This window comes from Dermacentor andersoni, chromosome 2 (assembly GCF_023375885.2).
Source record: "Dermacentor andersoni chromosome 2, qqDerAnde1_hic_scaffold, whole genome shotgun sequence".
Classification (NCBI taxonomy): Eukaryota; Metazoa; Arthropoda; class Arachnida; order Ixodida; family Ixodidae; genus Dermacentor; species Dermacentor andersoni.
The window spans coordinates 195,853,289-195,872,776 of record NC_092815.1 but is presented as its reverse complement, the minus strand read 5'-3'; the positions used below and the strand labels follow the sequence as shown (position 1 = coordinate 195,872,776).

General features: G+C 45.0%; 1 long non-coding RNA gene across 1 annotated transcript; it reads left to right on the top strand.

Annotated features, from left to right (window-relative positions):
- Positions 1-2,046: 2,046 nt before the first annotated feature.
- On the top strand, positions 2,047-6,784 carry LOC129387379 (uncharacterized). The gene is made up of 4 exons (XR_008614628.2): positions 2,047-2,319; positions 3,169-3,267; positions 4,240-4,367; positions 6,429-6,784. It is a non-coding gene; the product is annotated as an uncharacterized lncRNA (long non-coding RNA).
- Positions 6,785-19,488: the final 12,704 nt, after the last annotated feature.

The window sequence follows — 19,488 nt, the reverse complement described above, 5'->3', positions numbered from 1 at the left end:
CACCCATTGAGCAATGTGTGTAGGTTTTGCATTTTTAATGATAAAGCATTTTATGGCCTTTCAGGTAGGAAAGATGGCGTTCTCCGCAACAACAATCCATACGGGATCCTGCTCATGTCAATCTTGTCATTTCCCTTGAAAGCATTCAGAAAGCATTCAGAACCGCGCCGCCCTTTTATTCTCTCAAATTATTCACGTCATTTTAGCGTCACGTCCATGAAAAGAACACTAGGTCAACCTGACCTTTGGTTACGTCGTAGGTACCTTCGTCTGTGTATTTTTCATAGAATATGGTACTTTAACCCTTCTCTTAAAGAAAATATTTCACCACACCAAGTTGTATCTCGTCTCGCATCGACCATCAACAGAAAATTGATGTGCCATTCTTCCTTTTTGCCAAGAACAGCCACTGAATGGAACCGCCTTCCCGCCTCCACAGTCTCAATTTGTGACACCACTAATTCAACATCGCTGTTCAAAGTGTCTTACAGTTTAATTTTCTATTCTTGCCCTGCACTGCAAATATTGTATACTTTCACCCCTTCTTTCGGTTGTGTCTACTAGGCCTTGAAAGTATATTATACATACTTTCAAGGCCTAGTAGACACAACAGAAAGAAGGGGTGAAATTGCGGCATTATTGCATAATTTACCCATAATTGCTCATAATTAACGTTGTTCTATTTACTACTATCTGTATCACTACTAACGTCATACAAGACGCTGATGACGTCACATTTTATTGCTTTATTATACAAAGCAATAAAATGTGACGTCATCAGCGTCTTGTATGACGTCAGTAGTGACACAGAAGGTAGTAAATAGAACAACGTTAATTATGAGCAATTATAGGTAAATAATGTGAATTAGGGTGGAATAAATTCGGTTAAGGTTCGTACAAACTGTAGCAAGGTGGATTATGGCAGATGAAGGTAGAATTGTGAAGACACGTGACAATGTATGACGTATCACGGTCACGTGATAATTGCAAGTGTACATCCATGAAGTGATTAAGTTTTCGCATTCCTAAGTGACTGTCGATCTTTTTCTAGGATTCTGATGTTACTGGCATGACGGCCACTCCAAAATGTATCATCAAGAAAATGTACGCACTTTCACTTACAATTTAATTATCACTATATTTTGTGCTCACAATTATATTATCATACAATTAAACACTTCTAAGACTAACTGCAGTAGCAGAATGAAAACGCGCGAGCAACTTGCACAATTCTGCACGAATATTTCGGTGCCCTTAAAAGCCCAACAAGAAGTGGCGAAATTAAAGAAGCTGTCTGGATACATTGCTGAACAAACAGGGACGTGCTATTTTTATTAGACGAGCCTCTGATGTACAATGGCATCAACGTACAATTTGCTTGGTGAAGCCATAACGAAGAGATTTATAGCGGCGAGATCACGGTGGAAGTTCTCAAATCCGAATCTCCACGTACCTTGCCTAAGTTATTCAGAGTTTTACTAAGCTACTGGTCTGCCTTCTAAGCGCATCCTCGGACACAGTTTGTAAGGCTCAGCCTATATATTAGGGGCTGGTGTCGTCAAAGCTGTAATTGCTCATCCACAGCATACGCTCTTACAAACGCATTCTTCAGTCGCCACATGAATGCTTACGCGTCGCTGTCGCACGACCAAGATGTGAGGGTCTTTATCGAGCCAGGATATCGCTGTAACTACGCTGTGACCTCGCAAGGTTGCTTCGTTTGGACGCAGCGAATAATATAATCGCACCAGCAGAAGAGCGCCGATCGTCTCGCTCACGGTCCCGATTTGTGTACTGTACCCTCAGTCATGCAGCGCAGACTGCGCCCACCCCCCCCCCAAAAAAAATATGCTCGGCACGAACCGTAGTAACAACTACCCGCCTCACCGCTCTTGTTGGAGACAACAACGAAGCAGCAGCTAACAGGCGGCCATTCGAGCAAGCAAACTGCCAGAATAAACATTCAATTTGCGCGCCCGCCCCCTGCCCAATGAAAAGCGACCAGAAGTGACGGCACGACGCTGTACAGTCACTTTGATGCGCGGCACGATGGGAAGGCGGAAGCTACGCCATTATTGCATTCTTTAGCTACGTGAAATGCGTTCGCGTCTCGCGCTGTGCGACATAATTTTAAACGTGTGATTAGTTTTGTGCGCGGTGTAGAAAAAGGTGTGGCCCGTGCTTTGTGTATTACTCGTGCTCCACTTCAAAGCAAAGCGTTCGTACGCACTGGAAGATGGATCCACGGACGCTGAGACGAGCAGTTGCAACGTGCCCTGTGTCGGCGGTCGGTAGTACTGCCATAATGGAAATTTTCAGGCAAGTGCCCATTTATTTGGTATTTCTTTGGTTTGTTGCGTGTTTTTGTTCGCTCTAGAAGTATCTTACTGTGATCTCGTAGCATAATTCCCTAATGTAACAGCAAGAGCAGCTGCACTCCTAGTAGGGCAAGTTAACTACCTCGATCGCGCCCCGTCTTACATCGGGCGTGATGCGCCTGCATAGTTACGCTTTTCTCAGCGCTTGAACGTTCATAGATGTGCTTCTTTTGTGCGTTCAGCGCGGCTTCTTGTAATACGGTCGCTCGCACTTAAGTTAAATGTGGTCGACCACTTTTGCGTCGCGTAGAAAAAGGACGACTGACTTTGCCACCTTTCGAAAGAACTGGCGCGGTATTGGTTCTCCCTGATGCGGTCGCGTGCTGCTGTTGCTGCTTGCCGGGCGCCTTTAACATGTTTTCGGCTCGCTTTGTCTGTGCGTGTGTGCGCGCTCGCGCTCGGCTCGATTCGTGTGTGTGCGTGCGCTCAGCTCAGCTCGCTTTGTGTGTGTGTGTGTGTGTGTGTGTGTGTGTGTGCATGCATGCGTGCGTCTTGCGCGCGCATACATGCCGGTTTGTATGGGCCGGCGTGCTTGCGTGTGTCTAGTGCGTACGTGTTTTGTGAGCGTGTTTCTGTGTGGGTCACTGTGTGTGCGTGCACGTGTTAGCGTGTCTGCCTGCATGTATGTGTGATTGTTTGTGTTTATCAATGTGCGCGTACGTGCCTTTGTGTCTGCGCTTTGAGAGTGCGTATATTTGTGTGCGCGCGAGTGCGTTTTGTGTGCGTGCGTATGTATTGCATAAGGCCGGTAGAGTTTTACTCGCAATAAAACTCTTCCAATTTGGTGCAGCGAGTGTTGCCGCCTGAAAGCCGAGTTTGGTTTCAAGCCAACCTGGACAACTGCTGTATGAGGCGCTGTTTCTCAGGAGGATCAGTGGGAAGGCGTCAGGTATACGCTTCCTCCTTTTTCCCGCCTCTGCCCTGATGGATCGATATCCTTGATTGTTATTCTAAAAGAAACGTTACATCCAGAGCACAAATAAATGATTAAGAAATCTGGTAGTGTGTTTCGCCATTACACTAATTCTGATCTTAAAGACGTGAATTTCCCATTAGCCCACATTTCAGTTGATGCATACAACCGCTGAAATTGTGAACAGCAGTTTATTCGAGACCCCCCGTCCTACGTATATAGCAATTGTCTTCAGGAGCTTTAATGAATTTTGAAAATTTGAAGTGTTGTTGTTGCGCTTTAGAGGTATCATATGCAAGCTTTAGGTCTCTCCGGGTAGTTTGCATGCTCTTCGAGAGCTGTCGCCTATAGCCCTATTGAAATTCGTAACTACAGTTTGGAGCACTAGGGAAGCTAGAAGGCTTGTCCTGGATCTCGAGAAAGTGTTTAAGCTGGAAGTGTAGGTTGAGGAGTTTAGGGTTGGTCACACGAAGGCTTTTTATGCCTTAGCAGTAGGAGTGTCAAAGGATAAAAAATGCAGTGTGTCAAGCGTGGGAAGCTGCTTATGTGGTAGAGGCTTGTGCGTGTGTGCGCGCGTGCATGCATGCGTGCGTGTGAATTCGCTCCTCACAAGGGAGTGTGTGTGTGTAAGTGAGCTACTTCTTTGCTGGTGCTATTTGCCAAAAATTGGCAAGAAAACACAATAATCAATATAACTTGAAATAATAAGCTATGCAAAGCATGCTGGCACAGTAGCGACAGCAGCATATGAGCATACAAACATGCAGCTGTGTGACAATCTTAATGCATGACTGCAACATCTGGAAGGAAGCTTGCTTCTTTTTTAGTAAGCAGCGCAAAGTCCATATTTTTTGCTTTTCTCGTGCAAACCAAAACGAGGCTCATTACCAGTGATCTTGTCTTTCATTCTAATAGCATTTGTTTATCTTAGAGTGTTTTTTCTCACAGGTCATGCAGATGATAGCATCAATTTCACGATGCCCAGCCTTGGTGCCCTCCATTAAGAGCAAGCCACTTGCGTTTGCCTTCAGGCAGATTGTTGATGTCTTCTAGGAAGCAGTTGGGAAGACTACATTGTAAGTAGATATAGGTGTGTAGTTTAATATAGTAAGTCAAGTTATAATTTAATACTCTGAGGCTCTTTGGCGGCCTAAGCTTGATATCATATGCAGTTGTGTGTGTTTTTAAATATTGCCGATTGTAGTGCATACTGCAGGTATGACTGTTGATCCAAAGCATACACTTGCATTTTCTTGATGGCCTTTCATAATGAGGATTTTCTTTGTGCAAGAATATTCACAGATGGGGGCATTCCAGCATGATAGTCTTTATTGTGCATTCAGTGCTAATTTCGTATGACCTTCCTGCTACCAATGTTTTTGCAGGAAAGGAATATTTCCTTACTATATGCAATGAGCTAGTTATTTGCTCCTTGCATTACTTGTCTACCTTTAATTTAATCCCGTATAATTCTCAAAACCTTAATATTTGAGCTGTTTTTCTTTCAAATACAATATTAACATGCGCCGGATTGCAATCTAGACTGCAAGGGATTTGAAGAAATTACAAGAAACTAGGACCTCTCATGGGTGTTAAAAAACATTTCCGCAGGCATTGCACCTATTTCTTGTACTGAGCTAGCTGCTCATGAAAATTGCAAGCATATGTCATTTCATACAGTTTTGCAGGATATAGCAGGCCTATCATTGTCACTAAGCACAACCTTTCCTCATTTGCATCATGAAAATCTGCCTCATGCTTAATTTGGGACAAGTCTTGAAAAATGAATGCTTCATAATTTTAAAACTACACAAAGTATTGGTTGGGGCTTGGCAGTTTTCAGACTTGACCATGTTGAACCTAGCCATTACAAGACGAGAAAAAAAACATGCACAGGAGGACTCATTCAATCAAATGCAATGCTGTGGTCATTTTCCATGTGGCAAAATGTACATTTAGGCGGGGGAGGGCGGGTAGCCAATTTACAACCATTGCGACTCATGCGGGTAGTGGCAACACAGGATGAGAAATGGTTGTGGCTCTGAGGTTCATTGATTATGTGAACACTTATATACAATCCCTCCCCACCCCCCAAGTGAAGGGTAACCGTGCAATATATTTTGGGCGGTAAAGATGATTTTTTTAGGAGACAAGAAATTTGAGGCTCTAGTTGAGATGCTACACAAAGGAGGACCATGTATGTATTCACAGAACAGCATAAACTGCCTAGGAGGGGTATCACAGTTTAGAGCATGAAGTAGAAAGTGGGAGCATGACGAAGGATCATAAGTTTATTTAAACTTATGATCTTTGAGAATACTACTTGTCACCATTTGCCAAGCTAACCTATTGAAAGAAACGGGCCTGCTCTAAAAAAATAGTTAACACATGCTAAATTTTCAAGGAAAGTATGCCGAAATGTCAATTCTTACTAAATTAGTAAATAAGAAATACACAATAAATTTTAGGATACAGAAAGGGTCTAATAAACTGCATTGGGGAGTTGGAGATTGTTGGGCTGGATGCATGTATTGCAGGGCAAATGATAATGCCAGTGGGGGTCCCTCATTTTCATTTTGTGTGCACTCTCTGTAAAATTACTCTTTGTCTCCTAGTGTAATAATGTTGTGTAAAAACAGCCATTTTTAATGTCTTGTGCATGTCAGTCTTAATATGCGATATCCCGTAAGGTTCTCAGCTGCAGTACTTATAAAGTGTAATGCAGAGATATATTCCACATTTCATGTCAATTTTATATTAAGGTCACATACACACTCTTGGACAAATTTCTGTTGAGAGATGTCATTGGTAGTGTCCTTAAATTTTATTCACTCTTATTTTCTATGGTGAAAAGGCTACTGTAAATTTATTTGCTTTTGCTGCTGTATGTGCCTTGTATTCACAGTGACATAGTGGTTTAGTGTTCACAGTAAATGCAATTCCTAAATTTGCAAAATAGAAATTTCTCCTACCTTTCACCTGTCTTGCCCAGTTGCCTGAGCTGTTCATTGTTCCCAGTCACATTAATTAAGTTTGTTACTTTCAGGAGCTTGTTGCCTTATCAGATTTTCCACAGTGCACATGTGTAATTGCACAGACTGAACTCTCATGATTCTCTTCTTATTTTGCTAATGCAGGATGCAAGATTCCAGCAATGCCATGCGCTGCATTTATTGGTCAAGATGCTCAGAGAATGGAGTCCCTGCACCTCGTGGTGAAACGTGAACATTTTCTTTCTTTTGGAAAGCTAAACGTCATTTGCTGTATCAATTGCATTCTTGCAGCTCAGATGTGTACTATATTTTTTCTAATTTTGAATCAATTAATATTCACTGTTCAGTATAAAAATGACGTACAGTGTGAAGGACAAGGACTGCGAGAGATGACATACACTGCGCTGACTTCCAACAATATTTTATTGCGTTGCCACATCGTGTGTTTATACGCAAAAAGGGCCATGCGCAGAAAATGAAAGGCAGTCACAAGGGGTGTTCTAACAGCAAGTCATTGTACTAAGAACATGGTCACTAAAAAAAAATCACAATTTCTATCTGTGGACATACAAGACTTCACTAGGGGTCAGCGTGATAGAGGGGGCACTAACGCACACACTACCCATTGTTCTGGTGAAATAAGCTCCAATAATGTACCGGGTGAGCTGTGTTTCGCTAGAACTTGCGTATCTTCAAAGAGGGGCATGCAGCGGCAGTCCCGGCAATGAATGCCCAAGTGGCCTTGAACAGTGTTATGGACGTTATAGTGCACTCTTAAACGATCATTTAGGCACCTGCCTGTCCGTACAACATATTTACTGCCTCAAAACGGGAATATGGTAAACCACATTCGTTACACATATCGCAAAACGTTTTCTGTGCCCGACAGAGCAAGAACTCTGACACGATTTAGGCGCGTTTACACGCTTACAGAGCTTTGCCAGCTTTTCCGGGGCTGAGAAAAGGACTGGGATTCCTGGAGGTTACCAAATCTTTTTTAGCCTATTGGAGACATCATGCACATACGGTAGCACTGCGAACCAGTCTTTCAACCGGCTGGTTCCTTGACTGAGTGTGCTCATCACGTTTTGTGCCCTTCAGAAGCTGTTCCGCTATGGCTGAAATTAAGGCCAAAGGGTAGCCAACCCAAGAAAGGCGATCAACCTGTGCAGCAAGACTATCTTGCATTTCATGTGAGCAAGATTTATTGAGGCTGTTAACGAGGCAAATCTTTACAATACCTCGTTTAACAAGCTTTGAATGTGCAGAGTTAAAGGGCAAGAGTGACTTCTTACTTCTCGGTTCAAAGCACTAGCCCACCTGTTTATTTGTAAGGCACTGCCTGAGATCAAGAAAGCGCAAAGAATCATCAGTGGGGACCTCATTTCTTAGTTCTAGAGGCTGCAGCTCTTAAAGATCTCCAAGTCTCCCAAGCAGCAGGCTCAAAAGCATGATCAGTGCAATCAATAAATACCAGGTAGTCGTCCACAAACTTGCACACTTTGACAACGAGAGACGCATCTAGGGTACCTTGAATATTTCAATCATGATTAGCTAGATAAATATCACTCAGTGGCGGCGCCAGGCATGATCCTGCACAATATACAAATAAATGCTATTTGTATAAGATCATGCCTGGCGCCGCCACTATGCTATATTTATCTCGCTCATCATGATTGCAATATGAAGGTCACCTAGATGCGTCTCCTGTCAAAGTGTGCAGGTTTGTGAATGACCACGTGGTATTCATTGATTGCACTGATCATGCTTTCGAGCCTGTTGCTTCGGGAGTCTTGGAGATGTTTAAGAAAGCCTCTACAACTAACGCATGAGGTCCCCATTGATGATTCCTCGCGCTTTGTAGATCTCAGGCTGGTGCTTCGATCTGAGAAGTAAGAAGTCACTCTTGCCCTTTAACTCTGCACGCTCAAAGTTCGTTAAAAAAGGTATTAAAAGTTTTCCCTTGTTAGCAGCCTCAATAAATCTTGTTCACACAAGATGCAACATAGTCTTGCTGCACAGGTTGATCACCTTTCTAGGGTTGACTACCCTTTGGCCTTAATTTCAGCCATAGTGGAACAAACAGCTTCTGAGGGGCACAAACCGTGATGAGCCCGCTCAGTCAAGGAACCAACCGGTTGAAAGACATAGGTTCGCAGTGCCACCGGTGGGTATGTGCATGATGTCTCCGATAGGCTAAAAAAGATTCGGCAACCTCCAGGAATCACAGGCCTTGTCTCAACCCCAGAAAAGCTGGCAAAGCTCTGTAAGTGTGTAAACGCGCCCAAATCACGTCAGAGTTCTTGCTCTGTCAGGCACAGAAAACGTTTTGCGATATGTGCAACGAATTTGGTTTACCATATTCTCCTATATTGAGGCAGTAAATATGTTGGACGGACAGGCAGGTGCCTAAATGATCGTTTAAGAGAGCACTATAACGTCCATAACACTGTTCAAAGCCACTTGGGCATCCATTGCCCCAGAACTGTGACTGCGAGCCCCTCTTAGAATATACGGAAGTTCTAGTGAGACACAGCTAACAGGTCATCCGGGAAACTATAGAAGCAAATTTCACCAGAAAACTGGGTAGTGTGTGCGTTAGTATCTTGTATCTCAAAAGATAGAAATTGTAATGTTTTTTTTTTCAGGTGACCACGTCCTTAGTACAATGACTTGCTGTTAGACGCCCCTTGTGACTCATTTTCTGCGCATGCCCGCTCTTGTATACATACACACAAGGTGGCAACGCAATAAAATATTATTGGAAGTCAGCGCAGTCTATGTCGTCTCTCGCAGTCCTTGTAATTCACGCTGTACGTAATTTTTTCGCATTAATTGCCAACTATCCCAAGAAAGCACCTTTTTCAGTATATTTATAATGTTTGATACGACCATTTGCTGGCAAATGTTAACAGTGTGATATTTAACTTGAACTTTTACATGACTGCCTGTGCCTGTGTTCTTTTAGTAACCAGAGTATGGCTAATTTATTAAACCATATTTGCTAATTTGTATACTCACATGTTACAGCAAGCCCTAATCTTGTATTACTGCATCTAAGTGCAAATAATTTAGAAATTTACTATGTATTTTAAAACACTGTCCACCTTTTGTGTTCAGCAAAATTGTTTAATCAACAGTGGTTTGCTTTTATCAGGCCTTTTACTGCACCTTGCACCCACACAATAGTAAATGTGGAATACTCACTGTTGATTTATGGTAAGAAAAGAACCTATTTTCAAACTGCATATTGTATATGTACCAGTGCCTTCGGGTTACAAGACAGAAATTTATAGAAACTGGAATTGTAGTTAGAAAATCTCCTACACAGCACTTTTAGCACAGAGAACTCTCGTTTCACAAAAGAGGACGAACTATGTAGGCACTAAAAAATTCGACATGTTTTTCGTGCTCAAGTAATCTTGTTGGAAAGAGAAAATTAGCAATAACACTGCTGGCTTAAACCTCACTTAAAGCTTGTCTATGCTTGGAAAGTATTGTTTCAGTCCGAAAAATGTTGGCCAGTTATGCTTACATCGACTTTCCAAACTTTTCGTAATGCTTTGCGATTACATTAGTGTACAAAGTAACAGGTGTCTTGTGCATTTGCTCTGCATTTCAATTACTCCCCTAATTCACCTTTGCAATGTCCCTTTTTTTTTTCAAGGCATCAAAACTTGAATTTTCGTTCATTGAGCCTTATACTGAAAATTTATTCCTGTATGTGGCCCAAAACACTGCGAGGTCAACTCAGGCTCTTTCAGTGCTGCTATACATAGTTTCTTCTCTAATAACAGATTTGATCAATACTTATATTTTAGATACCTTTGTGGGAAATGTACATGTTCTTGTACTTACCGATGTGTTTGGTGATTGTGCATGTTTATATTTCATGTGATTTATGTATATATTGTACTCTGTATTGCAGCATGCAATAAATATATTTACATTTTTCTTAAAAATGCCATATATCGTACCAGTCTGTGTTGCATTTTATGTGGATCTGGAAATCGTGATAACCGTTGGTGTTGATATACATGCTCAAAAGTGACATTTGCTAGGTTGTATATGTGCAGCGAAGACAGGTTTTGCAATATACACCGTGAATTACTAATATGTAATGTGATCCACACGTATACGTGCGTGTGTGCCCATCGAAGCTTCAAGGCCGGCTGTTCGACGGTGTGTTTGGTAGCCGAACTTTAACCTTCTGGCACATGCAAGAGTTACGCGTGGATCGCTGTACATAGTAGTAATTGAAGGCGTGTACTGCCGAACCTGCCTTCCATACACACTAGCAATAAAAGGGTGTACACCCTTCCAACACCTACATAGATGGGTGTTAATATGGACTTGCACCCCTACACCCTAAATTTATTTTGCTGGACACCCTTCCTCTAGGGTGCTATAACTGCACCCCAACTGTAGGGTGTAGACAACAGCACCCTTAGGGTGTTCGTCTGGCGACAAACTGATTTACACCCTTAAGGGTGTTAAAATGTTTAGTGTGTATAGCAGTGCTGCTAGAAGAATTAGAGGGCAGTAAATCGGATATGAGAGGGCTCAGCGAAGTTAGGAGGACAAATGAAGCATATATAGTGCTAAAAAACGGGCACGTCTTGTGCTACCGAGGCTTAGCGGAGAGACGAGAACAGGAGTCGGATTCCTGATTAATAGGAATATAGCTGGGGACATACAGCAATTCTATAGCATTGACGAGAGGGTGGCAAGTCTTGTTGTGAAACTTCAAACGAGGTACAAATTGAAGGTCGTACAAGTCTACGCCCCTACATCCAGTCATGATGACCAGGAAGTCAAAAGCTTCTATGAAGACGTGGAATCGGCGATGGGTAAAGTCAAAACAAAATGCACTATACTGATGGGCGACTTCAATGCCAGGGTAGGCAAGAAGCAGGCTGGAGACGAGTCAGTGGGGGAATATGGCATAGGCACTAGGAATAGCAGGGGAGAGTTATTAATAGACTTTGCAGAACAGAATAATATGAGGATAATGAATGCCTTCTTCCGCAAGCGGGATAGCCGAAAGTGGACGTGGAGGATCCCGAATGACGAGACTAGAAATGAAATGGATTTTATACTCTGCGCTAACCCTGGCATCATGTAAGATGTGGACGTGCTCGGCAAGGTGCGCTACAGTGAATATAGGATGGTAAGAACTTGAATTAGCCTAGACTTGAGGAGGGACAGCCTACATAAGGAAGTACATAAGCGTAAGCGTATGTACTTCCTTACATAAGCGTAAGACAGCTTACATAAGGAAGTATATTATGAATTGAATTGAACATGCTCTCAGGAACGGAGGGAGCCTAAAAGCAGTGAAGAAGAAACTAGGAATTAAAAGAATCAGATATATGCGTTAAGGGATCAAAGCTGGCAATATCATTACTAATATGGATGAGATAGCTCATGTGGCTGAGGAGTTCTATAGAGATTTATACAGTACCAGTGGCACCCACGACGATAATGGAAGAGAGAATAGTCCAGATGAACTTGTAATCCCACAAGTAAGGCCGGAAGAAGTAAAGAAAGCCTTAGGAGCTATGCAAAGGGGGAAGGCAGCTTGGGAGGATCAGGTAACAGCAGATTTGTTGAAGGATGGTGGGCAGATTGTTCTAGAAAAACTGGATACGCAATGCCTCATGACTTCGAGCGTACCGGAATTTTAGAAGAACGCTAACATATCATTACCCATAAGAAAGGGGATGCCAAAGACTTGAAAAGGTATAGACCGATCAGCTTACTGTGCGTGGCCTACAAAGTATTTACTAAGGTAATCGCAAATAGAATAACGAACACCTTCAACATCTGTCAACCAAAGGAGCAGGCAGGATTCCGTAAAGGGTACTCAACAATAGACCATATTCACACTATCAATCAGGTGATAGAGAAATGTGCGGAATATAACCAACCCTTATATATATCTTTGATTGATTACGAGAAAGCGTTTGATTGAGTCGAAACCTCAGCAGCCATGAAAGCATTACGGAATCAGGGTGTAGATGAGCCTTATGTAAATATACTGAAAGATATCTATAGCGGCTCCACAGCCACCGTAGTCATCCATAAAGAAACCAACAAAATCCCAATAAAGAAAGTCGTCAGGTAGGGAGATGCGATCTCTCCAATGATATTCACCGCGTGTGTACAAGAAATATTCAGAGACCTGGATTGGAAGGAATTGGGGATAAGAGTTGATGGAGCCTACCTTAGTACCTTGAAATGCGCTGATGATATTGCCTTGCTTAGTAACTAAGGAGACCGATTGCAATGCATGCTCACTGACCTGGATAGGAAAAGCAGAAGGGTGGGTCTAAAGATTAGTCTGCAGAAAACTAAAGTAATGTTAACAGTCTTGGAATAGAACAGCAGTTTACGATAGGTAGCGAGGCACTGGAAGTGGTAAGGGAATACATCTACTTAGGGCAGGTAGTGACCACAAATCCAGATCATGAGACTGAAATATTCAGAAGAAAAAAAAAAGGGCTGGGTGGCCTTTGGAAGGCATTCTCAGATCATGAACAGCAGGTGGCCATTATCCCTCAAGTGAAACGTGTACAACAGCTGTGTCTTACCAGTACTCACGTACGGGGCAGAAACCTGGAGGCTTACGAAAAGGGTTCTACTAAAAGTTGTGACGACGCAACGAGCTATGGAAAGAAGAATGATGGGTGTGACTTTAAGAGATAAAAAAAGAGCAGATTGGGTGAGGGAACAAACGCGAGTTAATGACATCTTATTTGAAGTCAAGAAAAAGAGATGGGCATGGGTAGGACATGTAATGAGGAAGGAAGATAACCGATGGTCATTAAGGGTTACGGACTGGATTCCAAGGCAAGGGAAGCGTAGCAGGGGGCGGCAGAATTTTAGGTGGGCGAATGAGATGAAAAAGTTTGCAGGGACGATATGGCCACAATTAGTACATGACCGGGCTAGTTGGAGAAGTATGGGAGCGGCCTTTGCCATGCAGTGGGCGTAACTAGGTTGATGATGGTGATGAAGATGGCGCAACGCACTGTACTCTAAGGTGAAATTTTACCACTGAATGAGCACCATCCTGCTTTCCTTTTTTTGCGAGTGCTATATTATGAAGGCTTCAGGCCTATTTAAACCGTCCCTGTCGCCATGAGGTTCAGTGTAAAGTCCACATTGGGATAACACTGTCGCAGTGTGCGCTACGCTTTATGTGCCAGTGACAGCGTGCGAGGACAGCCGACTAATACGGCTCAATCTTGTCCGTGCGAAAAGGAGGAAAGTGCGGAGCAACCGCACCGTCTTCCGTCGCGCGCGAGGCATCGAACGTAGCGAGGCACCGCACCTTGGAGCCGGCTTTCTACTCCGGCAGCAATTGCGTATGCGGTGGCTTCGCGCGGTCGCGCGGCCATATCTTTAGTGCGGTCTGCGTTGGGGGCAGAGTCTAAGTGCGCCGACCGCTCGCAGCTTTGTGCTTGCTTTGTGTTCTAGTCGCTCAGTTTGCTTTCAAGCGATAGCCAGCACGAAGGTGGCTTCACTGCTGCTCCTGCACTTGCTAGCGTCAACGACTTCCTTAGCGAGCGTCCGCGGTCATCGAGTGTGATGTGTTCATGTTTGCTGTGCGCCCTGACACCATACTCGTTAATTTAGTTAGCAAAGGAACGTTTGCAAATTGATACGGAAGAACAAAGTACTGCCCTTACTCCGTTTGGTAGTCTGCTAATTTGCTATCTCAATCGATGCTTGGTTTTGCCTGCAAAACTACCACTTTTTATTAACATTGGCGTTTGTTAAGATTGGGTTGGCGCCTTTGTGAGGGTACCGGCTACTCCTTTCACTCAGCAAAGAAAACAAATATGCACTAAAAGAGTGAATATTGCCATAAAATATAGCACTCAGTAGAATACCACATCTATGAGAACGATATTAGCGGCGAGAAGGTGAAGTGGTGCCCTTTCTCGAGGCACGTCAGGAGCAGGGCGCTGCTGGCTCCGGCTAACTCGGCTGCCGTGTGCGCTCGTTTCCTTCGTGCATGCTTCGGGTATTGGCGGCTCGAACTGTACTTACTGAAGGATATTATGGGTTACTTCTGCTGCCATGGCTCAACGGCAGTTTCTTCTTCAAAACCGCGCGAGTCATGAAAGTCTGCGACTTTCATGATATCGCAAGCTATGTAGCACTGAAGGCGTCGACGTGGTCTAAATGCATATATGCGCCGTGTCTGTACGTAAATTTTGCTTAAAAAGAACATCCGCAAGTTTAACACGCGAAGTTATGCATGATGTTCTTCTAAACACTAAACGTTCTCTTAGTATTAACCTACGACAGATATCGCGTTTTATATGGAAGCGAAACATTGATATTTGGGGCCAACACTAAAATTTGTGTTTGAAAAACACTGCCCAGCGAAGCTTTCATCATAATTTTTATTACTAAGGTGAGTTGTTTCAGCCAAATGTGGCAAGTGTATTAAGGCCTAAAAAGAAGAGTTAGGCGCGCATTTCGTGTTAAAAGGTTTGCTACTACTTTCACCGTTCTCTAAAACAAGCACCCAGAAACGCATTGGCTGTTACCACGACTGTGCATCATGTATATTATTTACAGAGTGTTTCAGCTAACTTTAGCCAGAGGCTTAAAGGTATGCCAATGCACTCTAAGAGGACACGGTCAAATGCATGTTGCTCTCTTTTGTATGTAGTGTGCCAAGCTATCTTCTGTAGATTGCTTAATTAGATAATTTGTCAAGTTTAATTCACCAACTTCTGAAGCAACGAAATGAGACAAAAAAAAAATGAGTTGGAAAGTTCTAGAGCGCTTCGCAAAGCGTCCCATTAGACAGTTCCTAACTCTCTATCTATTAAGTATTAGTGTTCTTCAGCTTGCTGCGGTTGCCCGCACAATACAAAAATGCACCAGGTGACATAAATTTTGCGCGCCGTGATTGCGGCGTTCCAAAACTGTCCGCATACAAACGAACATGGCATTTAACAGGGCGTGCTGTCGCCTACAAGGCAAGAGGGCAGTGACGAAGGCGCTGGCTATGCGATTTACGCCAGTGGTGTGCTTCCCACGCGGCGGTTCACTATAGCGATATGCAGACGCAGCGGAAGCCCACCCGGCTAAATACTCTGTTCGTTTGCGCGCGGAACAATTGGGATCAGTTCAATCACGACGCGCAAGCGGGCATGTCACGTTGTGTTTGATTATTATTTTGCAGGAATCCGCAATAAGCTGAAAAACGCTAATACTTAGTAGATAGAAAGGCAGAAACCGCCCTGGAACTTCCTAATTGTAATTTTTTTCCCAGTTTCGTTGCTTAAGAAGTGGGTAAATTAATGTTGACTGGTTATCTAATTAAACAAAGTGCGAAAATATCGTGACACACTACATACGAAAGTCAGCAACATGCATTTGGTCGCGTCGTCTTGGAGTTTATCGGCATATTTTCAAGCTCTGGCTAAAGTTAGCTGAAACACCCCGTATATTACAGAATAGTTGCTTGCTGGGCACCCTGTATATTGCCACGCACTAGTTACGCTAGAAGTCGAGGAAGAAGAAGTGTGCGTGGTAGCTGCGGCAAAAACGAACCGCAAATAGCCGTTCGCTTAGAACTGACTGACTGGCTTTTCCTCTCGTGACAAACTGGTGGAGGTTCTGGGTACGCATCCATCGTATGCCTACGGGTCCTGAACCAGAAGCTACCGACGCCAGTACCTCGGGGACGGCAGAAATCTATCGAAGCAGCCATCGCCTCCAAGGTCCTCCACCGCAATACAGTCCCCTGGCAAGCTCCGTGAGGAAGATGTCAACAACTACCGCAAACCAAACCGAGGGGATCCCAAATGCTGCCGTACCATGCATTCTCAACGCGCCTCGCACGCCTAACCCGTTCCATGGCGACGCCTTTGAGGACGTTGAAGACTGGTTGGACCATTTCGACCGGGTCGCCGCCTTTAACGACTGGGACGATCGCCGTAAGTTGAAGAACGTCTACTTTTCCCTTTTAGACGCGGCGAGAGTATGGTACGAGAACCACGAAGCCTCATTTACCAGCTGGCAGGAGTTTTACCGACTGCTTTGCGAAGCCTTCTTCACTCCCGAAAGGACAGAAAGAGCCGAACAGGCACTGTCTTCGAGGTTCCACATGCCAAACGAAACCGTCGCCATGTTCGTCGAAGACATGACACGATTGTTCCGTCGGGCCGATCCACTAATGCCAGAAGATAAGAAGGTGCGTCTGTTAATGCGAGGCGTAAAGGAACAGCTTTTCGCGGGCCTCGTGCGCAATCCTCCTACAACAGTCTCTCCGTTCGTGCGGCAACAGTCATGGAACGTATGCTTCGGCAGCGGCTCTCGCAGTGTGAACGCCAGAGCACCATGACTGCTGCGTGCTCTCTCGTACCTGCAAATGATGACAGGGAGTCCCTTACCGAGCTAATACGACAAATTGTTCGAGAAGAACTGCAGAAGTCCTATGCATCGGCTACGGCACCTCCCAGTGCCGCGGTTCTTACGGATGTCATTCGGGAAGAAATCGGCAAAGTGGTTTGTCCCTCGCCACCAACACGAACCGAATCTCCCACGTTCTCGTACGCGGATGCTCTTCGGGCTTGCGCGCCGTCGACGGGCCGTTTTTCGCAGCCGCCTGCTGGGATTTCTCGACGCTCCCCAAGTCCGATCCACCGCACGAATCCGCAAGCACCCTTCCATCCTGGTCCGCGCAGATCTACAGTATGGCGCGCCCCCGACAACAGTCCGTTGTGGTACCACTACGGGGAGGCTGGTCACATGTATCGCGACTGCCAGTACCGACGGATTGGTCTGCGGGGATACCATCCGGACGCCCGTTGCCCGCGCTATGGCGAACGCCCGCACGAAATCGAGCAATACTTAGAAAGTAACCGGCTTCCTCCTGCCCAACAGCGAAGACAGTCATGGTCACCTTTACCTCGTCGGTACGCGTCACCAAACCGTGCTAGACCCGCCTTTGATTCCGCTGGAGTCAACGGTGGAAGCCCGCGCCGGGGAAACTGAAAACGGCGACCTTGGGGGGTGAGGCCGCTGTCATGCGAACCGTCAAATATCCTCCGCCGACGCCATCCCCTCGCGACGTACCGCTGACGCCTTCATTCGAAACTGCAAAAAGAACTTCTGCTGCTATTACTGCTTCAGTCGACGGTTATCCGGTAACTGCACTTGTAGATACGGGAGCTGACTACTCGGTTATGAGTGCCTCACTGGCTACTCGGCTACGCAAGGTGCTGACAGCGTGGGACAGCCCACATCTGATTACGGCCGGAGGACACCTCGTGTCACCCATTGGACGATGCACCGCCAGACTTGCAATTTCTACTTCGACTTTCGTAGCGTCTTTCCTTGTGCTGCCCAAGTGTTCTCGGCTAGTTATACTGGGCATGGATTTTCTCCAGGAATATGGGGCGATCATTAACCGTCGTGACTTGTTCGTGACTTTTTCTAACTATGTTTCTTCGGATTCGAGTGTGGAGGATGAACATCACCGCGCGGCTTTACGCGTGGTCGATGACTGCGTGACGTTACCGCCTCGAAGTAGCATCTTCGTCCTCGTTGAATGCCCCCAAGACCAACTAGGAATAGGCATCGCCGAAGGTAACCTCACCATATTGCTGGATCGCGAAGTGGGCGTCGCACGAGGTCTCGTAGAGCTCCAACATAGGCAAACCACGATTCTAGTTATCAACTTCAGTGGCGAATACAAGCACTTTGCGAGGCATGCCACCATAGCCTACTTTGAAACGGTGGCCGAGTGCAACGCCTGTGCTTCGGTAACGACAATCTCGATTCCGGAACCCAGCGATGTGGACTTGACCAGTCACATCAACGTCAACCCACAGCTAGACCAAAACGAGAAGGAGAGGCTCTTCACTCTGCTATCGTCATTTAGCGACTGTTTCCCCACCACGTCGAAGGTCAAACAGACTCCTTTAATCAAACACAGAATCATCACTGTACCGACCGTCCAACCTGTTCGCCAACACGCTTATCGCGTGTCGCAGAGAGAACAGGATGCTATTCGTCATCAAGTAAAACAAATGCTTGACGATGATGTCATTCAACCATCGACAACTCCATGGGCTTCACCTGTTGTATTAGTTAAAAAGAAAGACGGTTCACTACGATTCTATGTCGATTATCGCAAACTGAACAAGGTCACGAAAAAAGACGTTTACCTACTTCCTCGAATTGACGACTCCTTGGATCGCCTGCGACATGCCCGTAACTTTTCTTCAATGGATCTGTGTAGTGGGTAATGGCAAATTGAAGTTGACGAACGGGACCAGGAAAAAACGGCGCTTATAACACCCGACGGTCTCTATCAATTTAAGGTCCTCCCTTTTGGATTGTGTTCCGCTCCGGCCACATTTCAACGCATGATGGACACAGTTTTATCTGACCTCAAGTGGAACTCATGTTTAGTCTACTTAGACGATGTAGTTGTTTTTTCCACCATGTTTGAACAACACATCCAGCGGCTTGAAGCGGTTCTACAAGCTATCCGCACCGCCGGCCTCTCCCTGAAGCCCGAAAAATGTCACTTTGGCTACGAGGAGCTCAAATTTCTAGGTCATATTGTCAGCAGCACCGGTGTGCGCCCTGACCCTGACAAAGCCATGGCAGTTGCTCTGTTTCCGATACCGAAGACAAAACACGATGTCCGCCGATTTTCAGGGCTTTGCGCGTATTACCGCCGTTTTGTACCCAATTTTTGTGAAATTGCCGAACCTTTGCAACGACTCATCAAGAACGACGTCACATTTATTTGGGGCCCGGCAGAATCCGACGCCTTCCACGAGCTTCAGCGACGTCTACAGACACCACCGATCCTTGGTCACTCTGACTGACTGGCTTTTCCTCTCGTGACAATATACTTCACGAATACTATAATAGCAATCACACGAAAGAAAATGTTGTGGTTAAGATCGAGAACCAATCAACTGCAAGCGAGGAAATCTGTCATAGTGGCCCTCACTAGTCTTTATCGACAATATCACACCCCTCCTGCAACGGAAGCAACTGACTGTTGTTATGGCGAGGCACGCATTGTTCGGGAAACCCAGCAGTTAACTATAACTATGAATTGAAACCATGAAGTAGCTCTTTACAGCGCCAAATACAATGCCATTACATTATGGGGTTGTACGTGCCAAAACCACTTTCTGATTATAAGGCACGC